The sequence below is a fragment of the Magallana gigas genome, chromosome 9, assembly GCF_963853765.1.
Source record: "Magallana gigas chromosome 9, xbMagGiga1.1, whole genome shotgun sequence".
Lineage (NCBI taxonomy): Eukaryota > Metazoa > Mollusca > Bivalvia > Ostreida > Ostreidae > Magallana > Magallana gigas.
The window spans coordinates 25,883,004-25,899,542 of NC_088861.1; the positions used below are offsets into that span (position 1 = coordinate 25,883,004).

Genomic DNA, 16,539 nt, shown 5'->3' on the forward strand with positions numbered 1-16,539 from the left:
CACGAATTCCTTTTTTGAACCATATGAACTGCTCAGCAGTTACTAGACGGGGACAGTAAGCATTTCCTTCCTTAAAGTGATATATCGCAATAAAGATAATTAACAATAAGGGGGCTTATACATATTTTAACTATTATACTTTAATTTTATTTATGGTAAATACATTACTGGGGATTTTACTTTCTTCCAAATTTTGAAAATTTTTCATTGGCTGATAGGATGAGGACCGCGAATTATATTTACAATAGGTTGCACCACCAGCCCCCGCTCCCGTCTCGTTCAATGCCAAAGACACATCACTATCAGGGACTGAATCTGTCTCATTTGCTAACCAATTCTCAGAACTGACTCCATGATAAGGTTTTAAATGGTCCACGTGTACAACAAGCTTATCACTTTCTGGGGATTTCTGAATTTTATAAGTAACGTCACTTAATTTTATTTAAATCATATACAGTCCTATCCAACCGAGGCCCAATTTCAGATTTGCTCTAGGGGGATACCACCTCCACACCATATCCCCACTCTTAAAATCTCTAGGATTTAACCCTCTATCGTAATATTTCTTATGACGAATTGCTGCCTTTTTACTCTGAGAATTTGCTAACTCAAAAGCTTTATTTATTGCAGATTTAACCCATTCTACGTATTGAATTGGACAAGAAGACATGTTTGAAGTACCTGTCATAACATCAATTGGTAAATTCATTTCCCTTCCAGTCATCGACAAATTTGGAGAACAATGAGTATTGTCGTGAGTCGTGGCTCTATCGGCCATGAGAACATAGGGTAAATGATCGTCCCAGTCATTTCTTGATTCGTTGACTAAAAGTGATAGCATTTTCTGGTAATGTGGCATTAACACGTACAACTAAACCAAAAGATTGAGGCATGTAACTACAACTACGAGTTTTCTTAATTTCCAATTTTTCAAAAAATACATTTAAGGTGTAATATCCTTCTGCTATTAATTTTACCATATCTTTTTTAAAAATTTTCATATTGATTTTCATGAAAGTCAATATCAATAGATTCAGATGAAACAAAGTTGAAGTGATGAAGCGCTGCTAGATTTTTCAAAAATTGATAATGTGTCTAATCATGTTATGAAGAAAACTAGACATAGTGAATAGAAAAAGCAAAATTTTACCACCGCAGCGTAAAATTAAAAATATTAAATGTTAATGAAAATAAAATATAGTTATATATATTGCCAAATTAGAAAACATAATGAAGCGGTGCTTTTTAGTTCAGAATAGCACTTTGTTGCATAGGTTTGTAACAAAAATTGCTTCAATTAGCAAGAGTTATCTTTCTTTACCATAGACTATTGAAGGTTTTACATACATGTTTTACATACAGTACATGATAAATTGCCACAGTTTCTTATTAATCAGAAATGTTTTCTGTTTTTAAATTTGGATAAGATAATAGTTCATGTGAATGGATCCATATGTTTTAGAAATGCTAAAAATGTAAACCAGTCGTGAGAGCATTTTGTTTTGTTATACTTTCATGTTAAATACTGAAATCTGATTGGTTAAGACGCAGTTCATAATCCTTTCTATTACCCTCAGCGTTAGCAACGCACTTAGCAACGGGTAACATTAAAAAATGTTACATGCGCGAAAATTATGCGCGTACGGTTCGCTGTAGAATTCACGTTATTCCTATATAAAAGCAGTAAAATTTTCTTAAAAATTAAGACATTCAGTATAACAAAATAAATAGTGCCTGTTTGGGAGGATAACAGTTGAAATTGACACCCCGAGAAAACCATTGTCAACCGAACGTGAATTCTACAGCGAACCGTACGCGCATTATTTTCGCGCATGTAACATATTTTAATGTTACCCGTTGCTAAGTGCGTTACTAACGCTGAGGGTAATAGAAAATATTATTAACTGCGTCTTAACCAATCAGATTTCAGTATTTAACATGAATGTATAACAATATTATTTGTTTAATTTTGTTGTCCCATATCTGCTCTCTCAGATAAGAAAACCCATATTCAATTTTAAACATTTGAAATGTTATGTTTCAAACGATGTTAAGAGTCTCGAGTTTGCAATTGTCTTGGTCACGTTTTTCTCATTATTATAATTCATTCACCTTTGTGAACGAGCTATAAATGGGGAGAGAGAGCAAAATTTCATCCACAATTCTCTGGCCTAAAACATCAAACACGTACTGTTCATGTACTGAACTAGTACATAAAATTTAGTAATGTTTCTAAAAAAATTAATCCATTTGAGGAGGGAAGGGGTATACATGTACATGTAGATACTGCCTCATTAAAATTTTGATAAATATAATTCGCTTCTTACATGTTTTTGTGAAAGTTTTCTTTACTTTTTTACATTTGTCAAAGGTTTGGGTTTAGTTCGTTTGGTTCAAATTTCCTCTTTCTTTTTTTTTTTTTTATAATTTATAATATTAAATAAATGTCACCTTCCAACACAAATTGGGGCCCAGCACTACTTCCGTTATTGCTACATGCCTTAATAATTGTGAGTTAACAGAAACAAAGTGAGATATTTTCTACAGAAGTTATCTCTCTTATCAGAGGGACATTCCACCTTAAAAATTTCACTTTCAAATTTTCTACCTTGGTCAGTATGTATTTGTTTTGGCGTGCCAAATCTACAGAAAAATACAGTTACAATTTTATCTGCTACTGTTAGAGTCATGTGATTTGGAACGGCATATGCTTCAACCCATTTTGAAAAAAAAAATGAAAGAACTATGATATATTCATTGTCTGTAATAGGGCAAGGACCCACAATATATATTCCAATTTTGTCTAAAGGCCAACCAACTAAAGATTGTTGTAAAGGGGACTTGGTAAAACCAGGACCACGTTTACTCTGGCACAATACCTACATCAGAATCTATTCCAGTCCAGTAAAATCTTTCTTTAACAGATTTACAAACTCTATTTCTTCCTAAATGACCTGTAATCTATGCAAAAACGAATTGAACCATCTTTCTTTTTCACTAACAAAATAGGACTAGCCCAAGGTCCAGAACTAGGTTCTATGATATCGTCATCTAACATTTTGTCAATTTCATTGTCAACTATTTCTTTTTTTACAGAAAGTCTTCTAGGAGGAAGTTTAATGGGCATCGCCTGTGGCAATGGTATGTTTAACATAACCAGTTCTATCCAGTTTTCTATCAGGACCCATAAAAATGTCTTGATATGCTATCAGTAAATCTTTGATTTGTTCAATCTGACTTCCAGTAAGGGACTTTGATATATTCTCAAAAATAGATTTCAAACGCTCTGGGACAACTTTATCTGAAGACTGACTAACGATTTCAGAGTTTTCTTGAATTGAATTCACTGCATGTAACATTGTTGACAATTTCTACTGAACCTATTGTTTGTCCTGTGTGATGAAGTCTTCTGAAATGTTTACAATGGGTATCGAAAATGATGATTGATTTGTCTTTAGAATTAATTTAGATATAACAACACCTACATGTACGTCATCTAAATTGTTGAGCTCAAAAGTCATGTTCTCAGCATTTTCTGTCAAAAATGAGTCTAAATTCCCAATTATTGTTGTTGTAGAGTTTAGGAGAATTGTCAAAGATTCGCTGATCTTAATTCTGGACACGATGTTATTGTTTACTTTGAAAAGTTCAACAAACTTGTCTCTAGGTTCAAGATATGATTTAGCTACATGCACGGCAATGTCATTGTTTTCTAAAAAATCAAATCCTAAAATTTCTTAAAAATCACCTATGTCAGCTATTATGAAATCTTGAGTGAAGTCAATGTCTCCAAGCTGAAATGACAATGAGCTTTTTCCATAAGTTTTGATAATTCCACCATCCGCAGCTGTCATTGTATTGAATACACTCCCCAACTGTGTAGGTGCGTTCTCAAGGTATTCAAATGTTTTGGATGACAAACCAGTGTCAATCAAAAAATTCACTTTCACACCATTAATTTTCACCTCTGCAAAGAGACATGGCTTATTAATGCTATTTAATTGAATAACAAGGCCATCTTCAAATTGGGCCTGCGTGGGTTGTACTTTCGGCCTCAAGAACAACCCTTTCTAGTTTAACGAGTCAGACTTTGTTTTTGCTTGACATCCTTGTCTGTTTTCTGTTTTTCAGGACAGTCGTAAGAAAGATGACCTTTTGCATGACATATGTAACAGTCAACATCATCCATATTTCTGGAGAACCCTCGACCACGACCTCTACCAAAACCACTTCCACGAGAATAAAAAGATCCCCTCTGACTACCAGAATTAATGATGCCGTCAAGATCTGAATTTGTCTCAACAAGTTTACTTATATCTGAATTTGTTTACGCAAATCATTTTCCAGAGATTTTTCTTTACCCACTTTTGCACTAACTGATCTAACCCCAGATTCCTCATACCCAAAAGAGTCTCTTTTGGTTTTACTAATGTAATTTTTGAACCATCAAAAGCCTCATAATCCGTAGCCAGAGCTATTGTACCATCTAAGGACTAAGGACTTGGGGTGATTGAGCGAAACATGCTTTTTAAGATCTTAAATACCCAGACCATTGATAAATTGTTCAATAACATTTATTTCTCTAAAAGAATTGGGAACTTCGGGATAGGCCAAACAACTCAATCTACGCAATGCAAATCCATAGTCAGAGACAGACTCCTGCTTTTGTCTCCATTAGTTTCTAAATTCAAACATATAAGAAAAAACTCTTTCTGCAGGACTAAATCAATTTTACAAAACAGATTTCAATAAATCATAATTATTCAACTCGTTGTAAGTAAAATCACCAAGAATCTTTTGTGATGAACCTCTTAAACATATAACTAATTATTGCGCTTTTTCGTGAACTGGCCACCTATTTCATGATGGCACATGTTCAAATTAGGCATGGGCACGATTACTCAAAAATATAATCGATTATTAATCGATTACATAGGGCAATTTTGTGTAATCGATTATTAATCGATTACTCTCATTTTTGTCCAGTAATCGATTACTTTATAACATGTAATCGATTAATTATCGATTACTTAAAAAAAAATCATTAAAATGTGCATGGTACCTATTCAGAACATCAAGTTAATTTGGTTTTATTAAAGATGTATTTGTTATGAATGATATGAAAATTTCAGACTTTATATTTCAATCTTAATAATATAACATTGTATAATTTCTACTGCGTATTAAATCAAAAGCAATTATAAAGAGAGGTCTGTCATTTAAATTATGAAAACAAAGGTTTTTTCTTGGAAGTTAACGACTTTGTATGAAATCTTGACCTTGCACCATTAACATCATAATCATTCAGTTGTTATTGATAATTTCTCGACAATAAGAATTAGATTAAAATTTTGAAAATATCATCGGCAATATCCAAAGAACTTTCAGGGAACCTTGATTCATGATTTGAATGAATTGTGTTTGGAGCTCATGATTGTTCTGATAATTATATAGATAATTTTCTTTAATAGATCCTTATTGGGGCTATTTCAATTGTTATCTAAACATGATTAAGGTGGTCACACCTCATTATCCCAGCGGGCATTTCCACGTTGAATCAACGTTGAATCAACGTCACCCTTCAACGTTGAATCAACGTTGAATTTTGGTTGCATATGAAAGTTGAGGCAACGTTTAAGTATCAACGTTGTTTCAACGTCAGATATCAACGTTGAATACATGGTGAAAACAGGTTGATTTTTGGTTGAAATAACGTTAATATTAAGTTGAATATTGACACTTTATTGAGGCATGGATACTGTTTATTTTAAATGTTGAAATTAGGTTGAAACCCTTAAACTATATTAACTTTCCATTTAAACGTTGAAATTGGGTTGAAACAGTGTTGGACCAATAAACACATAACTGAATGATTTTTTCGAACAATGTTCAAGTTTATTAATCAACAAAATACAAATAATATTGGTGATCCAATGACAGCTTTGGGTATGGTTATCTTGCCAATCTGCAAAAAAAAAAAATAAATAAATAAAAATTAAAGTTTTTACATTCAATCAGTATATGATTCTACATTAACTTAAACTAGATATGAAATTATCAAATATCATTTTATAAATATTTACATTTGCAAGTATGTTTTCCTTATATGAACCTACATAATAGCAAAAACTTTCAATTCTGTATGAACTTTTTCATGATGTCAAAATGATCATAGCACACACTTATCGCTTGTCTTATTGTAAACATAAAATCTTGATGTTAATAAGACTGAACAATTTGCCTTTTTCAAATGTAAATATACGTAATAAACAGCAATGTTAAAAAGTTCACTGGGATATGAACTTGGTTGGTACGTCATCAAATCTTCTGAGAAGCCCTTTGGGCTTCATAGGATTTGATCACATGACCAACCAAGTTCATATCCCATTGAACTTTTTAACTTGCTGTTTATTTCTTAAATAACCATAATAATTAATTACCATGACTCCTTTCCTCTTCCACCTCCTCCAATTCTTCCTGGCGCGTACTTCAGAAATCGGCTCATTTCATCAAAGATGTTTGCTTCCGTTGCATTTGGATGGCTTTGAATTACTCCGTCTAAAATATAATTCTTTATAGTACACCATTTAATATATTTTTGTTTTGTTGTAAAGAACAATTTGGTAAAAACAATATTTCATTATCTTTGTTTCGTTTGTGCTTCATTTAAACTAATCATACCTTTGATAATTCTGCAGATGTTTGTGTTTCCAAAAGCATATTTCCCTTTCTTCCCTTTCAGATTCATCTTCGCCATTAGACCGTTTGTCATGCATCTGTTGTGTATATGATAGTAAAATCGAGTAAGTAGGTGGTGAAAATGGTCGATCAATTTTAACTCCAGTAATTTTTATTCTACTTTTTCAAGCAATTATTTCTTATCTTTTCATGGCATTTTTGACATGGTCTCCAAGACTGGTGCCCCCAATTAATCTCATCTTTGTTTTCTTTAATAAAAAAACGAGTGAAAGGTTTTGCACAGTGATAGAAATTATATATGTTATGTTTTTAAGACAAGATTGATTGATTTTCATTACTGTAAATGTGGATATTTACGTTTTGGGGAAATTTACACTAGTTACGTGGTAAGCTTACAACCTTGTAATATACCCCTGCACGGATGGTTAAAAACTGACAACTTTAATACGCGAATTTACACATCCATGTATTTAATACCAATGCATATTGTTTGACCATAGAAGACCTGTACTTAACCAACAGCATAAAAAACCCCTTTAACAGCATATCAATATTTGATGCAGTAACTTAAATGCAATGGTTGTGATCATTTTTAAAGGTAACATTTTAAAAAATCCATCTTTTTTGTAGTTCCCTATCATCTAGAGAATTGTCGAACTCCTCAAACTCAGGTATCTGATCACACTCAGGGATCTCAAACTCTCCTTGTTCCTCCTCCACCCTCCGTCCATGGTCTCCTTTCCTAAGGTTATCTCTAATTTCAACCAACAGCTGTATGACTCGACGCTGAAATCCTTAATATTTCAAAAAAATTTTTTTATAAGTTTGAAGCAAACCCGTACACTTAAAAAACTTGATTCATGTTTGTATCATCTTTTATCATTAACAGCAGAAAATTAAGAACTTCACTACTAAAAACTCACTTTCTGTTGGCATTGGATAGCCAGAAGCAGTTGGGGTGCTGGGGCTTCTCCTATCAACTGGTCGCTCAGAGTCATCAGACTCCAGAGGGGGAAGTGCTGTCATCCGCCTTCTTTGAGTTGGTGAAGAATTTCTTTGAGTAGGCGAAGAATCCTTTGGTCTCGAATCTTTGTGCTTCCTGGGAGACCTTCTTGGAATTGATTCAGTCTCGTTTTCTTCTTCATCTGAAGACAAATCTTCATAAATCTGGCTTGGTCTTGAAACAGCTAGAAGTAAAACATATAGTATACATGTTTGATGAGTGGTAACTATTTTCTTTCTGATTATGTTAAAACTAAGATATACGAAAAGCTGTTGAAAAAAAACCTTATTTATAGAGGAATTAAAACTGCTTAAAAAAATAATTACCTGCACTTAATTCATTTGTTTTTGCTCGCTTTTTGGGAGGTAACTGAATTTGAGATTGTTCCCGTCCCTGTGGCTTCCTTGGAGACTTTCTTACTGGTGGGGGACTTGTCCCGTGTAAAGCAAAAATTGTCTAAATTCTGTGGCTTTCCACTTATCCAAATAATCCAAAGACCTTGGCTGCCTGGCAAATTCTCTTGGCATCTTGCCATTTAAATTCATCATTTTTTCTGAGAGGATGGTCAACTGCTGATGAGACAATCTGCATTCTCTTGGTCCTTGTTTCAAAAATGTCAATATTCTTTTGGTGACACCTGTTACATATTCGCCCTAGCACTATAACACATGGATCACAACAGAGGCTGCCATCTTGGAACTACTTTATTATTATGTATTAATGCGCATGACATAAACAACATATAGAACCGAGCATGTAAACATTCCGGATATAACATCTTCTCCCTCCTTAAGAATGATGTACATACATGTTTCATTATACAATATTACTTATGCTAACTGTCAGATATTGTTGGTTGTCTGTGTTTATTGTTATTGCATAGCAAGTTCTCAAGAATTTTCCTTTTTATATATATAAACAAAGGTTTACTATAATACACATGCATTACGACCTTAGCATGTAAATAAAGATACATACAAAATACAAACATTCTTGACTAGGATTAATTGCAATGAAACCTCTTGGTTCCTGTAAGTTGCACAGGGGATTATTATGCCCCAAAACACAGTACAACTGAAAACTTAAACTAGATAACAAATTGGTTGGGGTTTCGCAGAGTTACTTGGAGTATACATAATCTTCCAGGATTTTTGGTTGACGGGTACGTAACGGGTAACGTCTCTCGGACTGGATGGGTGCTGTTGATTTCAGCGGTGTAGACAGACTAGACTCCATGTTTTTCGCAATAGTAGGTTTAACCAACGGAGTTGATCTCCTCGCACTGTCCGATAAAACCGACGGTAAAGATCTGCTGTTCGGCGTCTTTAACTTCTCTGCCCAATTGTCCATTGAAACTGAACTTGAAACACTCGGCTCAGGTATCTCGACATCTGGTAACATGATTGGAATCTGTGATGTTACAATCTGATCTGCATGCCTCCTCCACTGTGTTGAAGGGTCCACTTGCACACGATAGGAAACAGGTCCAGTTCTTTGAGCAATCATTCCCGGAATCCATTTATCCTTCCCACGATAATCACGCATCATTACCGACTGTCCTGGTTCAAATTCTCTGTTCTGTGTAGTTCTCTGTAAACACATTTCTTCTTGCTTCTGCTTGACATGTAACTCTGTGTTTGGCCTCAAAAGATCCATTTTCGTTCTCAACTCCCTCCCCATCATGAGCTTTGCTGGTGTTTCATTTGTTGTTGCATGTGCAGTATTTCTATACGCCAACAAGAAATTTGCCAGTTTTCTTTCAATGCTCCCTGCATCATTCTTACTGCATTTCATGGCTTGCTTGAAAGTTTGGACAAAACGCTCTGCAAGTCCATTACTAGATGGGTGGTACGGTGATGTCTTGATGTGCTTTATGCCGTTAGCATTCAAGAACTCTTCAAATTCTCTTGAGGTAAATTGTGGGCCATTGTCACTCACAATTGTTACTGGAAGTCTATTTCTGGAGAAAATGGTTCTCAGAACATCAATAGTACGTGTTGATGTGGTTGTGCTCATTTTCACCACCTCTGGCCACTTTGAATTTGAATCCACCATTATAAGAAACATATATCCTAAAAACGGTCCTGCAAAATCTATGTGAATTCGCTCCCATGGCTTGGTTGGCCACTCCCAAGCATTCAATGGTGCTCCCTTAGGCGAATTCTGGTTTTGTTGACATCCATTACATCTTTTGGCGATAGTTTCAATGTCCTGGTCAATTCCTGGCCACCAACAGAAACTCCTAGCAAGTGTTTTCATTTTGACCACTCCTAGATGTCCTTCATGTATCTGTGAAATCACCAAGTTGCGGAGTTTGGTAGGTATAATGACTCTTACTCCCCACATGATACAGCCATGGTGAATAGATAGTTCACTTCGTCGTGAGTAGTATGGTGCTAACTCTCCATCTTTGTCAGTAGAAGTCCAATCACTGTTAATGCACGACATGACACGACCTAGAACTAAGTCTTTACGAGTTTCGTTTTGAATGTTTTTGCTAGAAACTGGTAGAGTTTCAATCTGTCCAAGATAAAAAGCGTCCACCATATCTATGGTTACATCAGACTCTGTGCTTTTCAGTGGTAAGCGTGACATGGAATCTGCATTCGCATGCTTAGAAGTTTTACGGAATCCAATTTCGTAGTCATAAGCAGACAAGAAGAGAGAATAGCGCTGTAATCTTGAAGATGCTGTAACTGGGACTCCTCTCTGAGGACTGAAAATGTGTATCAAGGGCTGATGGTCGGTGATCAACTTGAATTTCCTACCAAACAAGTACGAATGGAATTTCTTGATCCCCCATATGATTCCCAAGGCTTCTTTATCAATCTGAGAATAGTTTTTCTCCGCTGGTGCTAATGTGCGAGAGGCGAATGCGATTGGTCTCTCTGTTCCATCAGGTAGCTCATGAGAAATAACTGCACCGAGTCCATAAGGTGATGCATCACATGCCAGGGAAATAGGCAATTCAGGGCTATAATGTGTAAGTACCAGATCTGATGCTACTAAGTCCTTCACCTTGTTGAATGATTCTTCACAGGATTCTGTCCAATTCCAATGGCTGTCTTTTCGCAACAAGTTATGCAACGGTCCAAGCACTGTTGCCAGGTCAGGTAAGAATTTACCATAATAGTTCACTAAACCTAAGAACGATCTTAGTTGAGAGACATTACATGGGGAAGGTGCTTTAACTATGGCATCAATCTTCTCTGGTGTCTTGTGTAGACCATTTCTATCAATCACATGTCCACAAAAGGTAATGCTTTCCTTGAAGAATTCGCACTTCTCTAGATTTGCTCTCAGTCCATATTGGCTCAATCGCTTCAGTACCATGTCCAAATTCTTGAGATGTTCTTCATTACTCTTGCCGGTTATAACCATGTCGTCTAACATACACTGAGTTCCAGGGACTCCTTGTAATACTTGCTCAATGGTCCTCTGCCAAATAGCAGGCGCTGACGCTATGCCAAAGGCCATGCGATTATAACGATATAATCCCTTATGTGTGCTAATGGTAAGTAGCTCCTTGCACGATTCATCCACTGGAAGTTGCAAGTATGCTTGCTTCAAATCGATCTTGGAGAAATGCATTCCACCATTTAGGTTGGCGAAGATGTCATCAATTTTAGGTAATGGATACTGATCAACATTGAGTAGTGGGTTAAGCGTAACCTTAAAATCGCCACATATTCTGATGCTTCCATTCTTCTTTAGAACAGGCACAATTGGAGTTGCCCAATCACTATGCTGTACTTTGGTCAGAGTTCCTTCCGCTTCTAATCTCTGGAGTTCTTCTTCCACCTTTGTTCGTAAGGAAAAAGGAACAGTCCTGGCCTTGACATATTTTGGTTTGTTTTCTCTGAGTGTCAGTTTTGCTGTAATGCCCTTCACAGTTCCAACTTCATCAACGAAGACATCTTTATATTTGTCTATAATTTCACTTACGCTGGTAGGCTTCACAGTGCTAATAGCATGCGTGTCCTTAATCAATCTCCAGTCAAGTTGAATTTTTCTCAGCCAATCCCTGCCAAGAAGAGCTGGTCCTCCCTTTTCAACTATGTATAATGGCAATGTCTGTTTAGTGCCACCGTATTCCACTTCCACGTCCATATAACCCACTGGCTTGATGTGTTCTCCCGAGTACGTGCGTAGAGTGATGTCTGCAGTTTTTAACTTCAGATCTCTGAACTTCCTCCTGAATTCTTCCTCCGCCATGACCGAAATAGCTGAACCAGTGTCCAATTCCATTTTCATCCTCATTCCATTTATTTTCAGATGGATCCATATGATGTCCGCACTTGTTAAATTGTTTAGTTCTAAACTAGCTATATAGTTGTCATCACTCACATCCTGAGGGTCATTTTCAACATAATGAACAGGTTTTCTTCTTTCATGTTTTCCAGATGTAGGCATTTGAGGTTTTGAAGTTTTACACGCTTTCTTTATGTGTCCCGTATTATGACAGTTGTGGCACTCAGCATTCCTGAATTTACAGTCCTTTGCTACGTGGCCACTTCCATTACAACGATAACACCGTGCTCCTCCTGACCGACAGTCTTTCGCTATATGTCCTTTCTCACCACACCGATAACACTGTACTTCATTTTTCCTGTCGTTTCCTCTGGAACGTCTATTCTTCACATGCAGTCTGTTCACGGCTCCTGTATCTGTCCGATTCCTAGCCTGTACTAATTCTGTTGCATCCTTAGCTGCCGCCTCCATTGCCACACTGATCTCCATAGCTTTTTCAAATGTCAAGTCTTTCTCTGACAGCAAGCGCTTTTGAATGTGAGGGTGTCTTATACCACATACCACTCTATCCCTCAACTTTTCATTTAGCGAAGCATTAAAATCACAATAAATCGAGAGTTTCTTTAACTGAGCTACATACTCCGTTATTGTTTCTCCTTCCTTCTGGTCTCTTTTATCGAAACGGAAGCGTTCTGCTGTTTTGATGGGCTTAGGGGACAAATGGCTGTTGAGTAATGTCACCAAGTCCTGATAAGTCTTCTCAGCTGGTTTATCAGGAAAAGTCAAGTCCCGCAGGAGAGAATATAATCGTCCACCGATGAGACATAATAAAGACGGTACCTTTTTTCCAGGATCTATCTCATTCACTGTAAAGTACTGCTCAAATCGTTCGACGTACGATTCCCACGGTTCGATAGTCTCGTCAAATGGGTCAATCTTTCCAATTAAACCAAACGCCGCCATTACCACAGATCCAAAATATAATGGGACGGGTTAGAAACAGACAATTTGGAATAATTTGAGGTTACCGGAGTTTATCCTCGTCGCCAATATGTTACATATTCGCCCTAGCACTATAACACATGGATCACAACAGAGGCTGCCATCTTGGAACTACTTTATTATTATGTATTAATGCGCATGACATAAACAACATATAGAACCGAGCATGTAAACATTCCGGATATAACAACACCCAAGCATACAAGATGCATATAGTCCAGGGAGAACGAAGTGACACATGGAAACCCAATGTCAATTAGAGGGGACCTTTTGGTTTGATGAATATCATATTCAAGGTTTTGGAATCTTTCATTTGTACGTGGAGATGCAACAGTATCAGAATTAAACACAACACGTCCATTCAATGTCCCTTTGATTATACATCTTTCACAACTATAATAAGCCGTGTGTCCTTTAATACATTTTAGGAATGCTCTAGCAGGTGCGTCACAAACAAAAGCAAAAATACTGACTCGGTACCATTTTTCAATAACATACAACCCATTCTGCATCAAGTCTTTGAGCTCAGACAAAAGATCATCCAAGTATTCTTCCACAGGATCTGGTTTTCGATTACCACAAAATACTGCAACAATAAAGGGTTCAAAATTTTGTACATTACATAAAATGGGCCAAAGCTGGACATTTGTAGAATACAACACATAAAATATGCCCAAAAAAATTCAATAAATTACTACCAGGTTCTATTATCGTTCTCTGGCAGGAACTTGCCTGTCGGTTCAAGAGTTAAGTCACTGCACCAATGTAATCGTATAGTGGTTATTGTAACGTCACGGCACTATTGTAATCGTATAGTGGTTATTAATAACTTTTATTTATACTAAGAGTTCCATGATATTCTTACGTCTCTAGTCGCTAGAGTATGGTCAGTCACAAATCTGTCAGTTTTCTTAGTGTAAATCCAAAACTCCGTTATCATGTGAATGATCTAGAAATTTATATCAACGCTCAATCACTCTGTCAAATATTTACGTTTACTTCAAATTAACAAGTACCTTTATTCCTATTTCAATGTAAACGTAAACACGTGTAAAGGATTCAAATATATTTAAAATTAAGCATGAAATGAGACACAAAATTATTCACAATGAAAAATATAGGTATGCTAACATTGAAATCATTGTCCTAACCAAATAGTTTAATTACTAAGCCTACCTTATTATTTATATTAAATCTAAGTATCCTGGACAAATTTAGTACCACCCTTCACGGACTGAATGAAATACACAACTAACCTAACAGGTTTCCGAAGTTAAATTTAAAACAATAGAAACGGAAGCGAGAATCTAGCTATAAATGAGACTATGAACGAAACGATGAACGAGACAGGAAACGGAGACTGGGGCCCACCTATCTACCCATGGAAGTGAGTTGACTCGAACCTTAGAGGAGATTCCACGTCTACTGCCGGACTAAGGCAAAGCCTGACCTTAAATACGCCGCTCTGGGGTGTGTTTCTCTTAGCCAATCAAAATGATGTTTTCCAAATGATTATGTAAAACTACGAAACTTTCCGAATGTAAATTAATTGATTACAACCAATCAGAATACTGTAGTCGTTACGTTTTGCTTATTGCGTGGAGGTCCACGCAGAAAATATATAAGCGAGGTTAAACCGGATGCTATGGGGAAAATTCAGCCTGCGCGTGAGCTAGCCTGGTTCCTGTGCGTAATGGGTAGCTCAGGGAACCAGGCTAGCACACGTTTATCTGAATCGGGATCGGGATTCCGTGCCATATGCACACATAAGTTCAAAGGCGCTGTAATTGTAAAGTTGTCGGTAAACAGTTCAGAAACAAAGGATTCCTTTAAAAAAATGATTGGCATGTGATATGAACTATCAGTATTATGAAATAAGTTAATGTTATGCCGAAACTACAACATGCATCAAATAGCATAGTTTGCAATGTTTTGTTGTTTTCCGAATACACAAGTAACTTAAATTTACTTTTATAGTAGGCGAGGCTAGAGAACTTCCCGATTAAATTTTTTAAGCATTTAAGTATGATTGAATAATTATGTCACTGTAATTTAAATTCAAGAAAAATGCATCATATGAATATGAAATTTTTAATTTACACAAAGCTGTCACTGCATAGTTAACAAAGTAGTGCGAATCGTAATGTGTGCGCAAATAGAAGAATTCATCGAATGCCTGATACTGTACATGCAAACTTCATTCATAGATAGATCATAATTATTTTAGAAGTATGAATCAATTAAATTCTGAGATAAAAAGTTACGGCTATACATACATGTATACGTAATACAACGTACAAATTTAGTGGTTAAAAGCAGAGGGTTAGAGTCGGTGGAATCTCTGATAATCTTAAGGCTATCACTTTTTCGTTGGAAACACATACAAATGGTCCACGTATTGTAGTCCTTTTTTAAAGGACAGCAACTTGTGCTATATATAAACGTAAAAGTGCCTGACAGGAAAGCGGGAGACTATAATCGAAGAAAACATTGCTAAAAATCTACCCGTATATCTGATCATCGACAATAAAAGTAAGTAATAATAATATGACTGAAAGTTAAGTAATGTATAAATGCAATCATATCACAGATTATTAAACAGTGATTACATGTGTTTTACATAAATATGTCTTAACTTTAAGAGCTCTCTCTCTCTCTCTCTCTCTCTCTCTCTCTCTCTCTCTCTCTCTTTCTCTCTCTCCAAGTAAAAACGTTATATAATTTTCACCTTGTTGAGGTCTTCTGTTTCAAACGGAAGACCTTGGGAAACGGAAGACCTTATTGTTATAGCTTTGTTTCTTTTTTCCCTTTTATTATTTTTTTTTCTTACGCTTTTTTGTACAAGCGATTTCTTAAAAACGACTCGACCGATTATCGTGAAAATTTCAGATCTTGTAGATATTGATAAAACCTTATATATAATTTTTTATTTTAATACGTCATTTCCATTCGGGAGATATTGACGTTTTAGCGATTTTTAGAGGATCTGCTTGCCCTGCATCTTCCCAAGTCAAGGGATTCTGATCCGCCCTGCTCTACATAAACCCTTGACCGAAATGGCAGAGTTTGACGGGGTTAGAAACCTCGCACGCTGGTTGGTGTCATACAAGTTTGCATGATCCAATTAGAAACGTTGTTTCAATAATGATGTTAATTGTGAATTGATCAATGTTGAACCGTTGTCAAATGAATTTGAGACGGAATAGTAAGTATTTGACTTACTGATATCGGTTTTTAGTCCGAGTGAATCCATATTTTCTACGAATTTGTTCATGGGAGCAGCCATATTGCTATACTGTTTCTGTTTTTAAAGCATTCTCTGATTGGTCAGAACATGAGGTCACAAAGGTTTAAAAATGAGAACTCTCACTAGATGGCGTAATCGTTAACCCGCATATGTGTTGTCTTTTCGGTCAAGGGTTTATGTAGAGCGGAGCGGATCAGAAACCTTTGACTTGGGAAGATGCTTGCCCTGTTATCTCCTTCTACACGAAAAGAGATATTGAGTTTAAATTTTCAGGGATTGTAGACGAAAGATTGTAAATATGTCTAAAGGCATTTATAATTGTCGTTCTTCATTTCAT

The 16,539-nt window shown here is 36.0% G+C and overlaps 2 long non-coding RNA genes across 2 annotated transcripts; both read right to left on the bottom strand.

Annotated features, from left to right (window-relative positions):
- Positions 1 to 5,890: 5,890 nt before the first annotated feature.
- Positions 5,891 to 6,778, bottom strand: LOC109620191 (uncharacterized). Its single transcript, XR_010709107.1, has 3 exons — positions 6,682 to 6,778; positions 6,441 to 6,558; positions 5,891 to 5,965 (listed from the first exon to the last, which is right to left on the bottom strand). It is a non-coding gene; the product is annotated as an uncharacterized lncRNA (long non-coding RNA).
- A 129-nt stretch (positions 6,779 to 6,907) lies between these two features.
- Positions 6,908 to 13,627, bottom strand: LOC136271221 (uncharacterized). Its single transcript, XR_010709106.1, has 4 exons — positions 13,149 to 13,627; positions 8,029 to 8,339; positions 7,623 to 7,886; positions 6,908 to 7,493 (listed from the first exon to the last, which is right to left on the bottom strand). It is a non-coding gene; the product is annotated as an uncharacterized lncRNA (long non-coding RNA).
- Between the last annotated feature and the right edge of the window lie 2,912 nt (positions 13,628 to 16,539).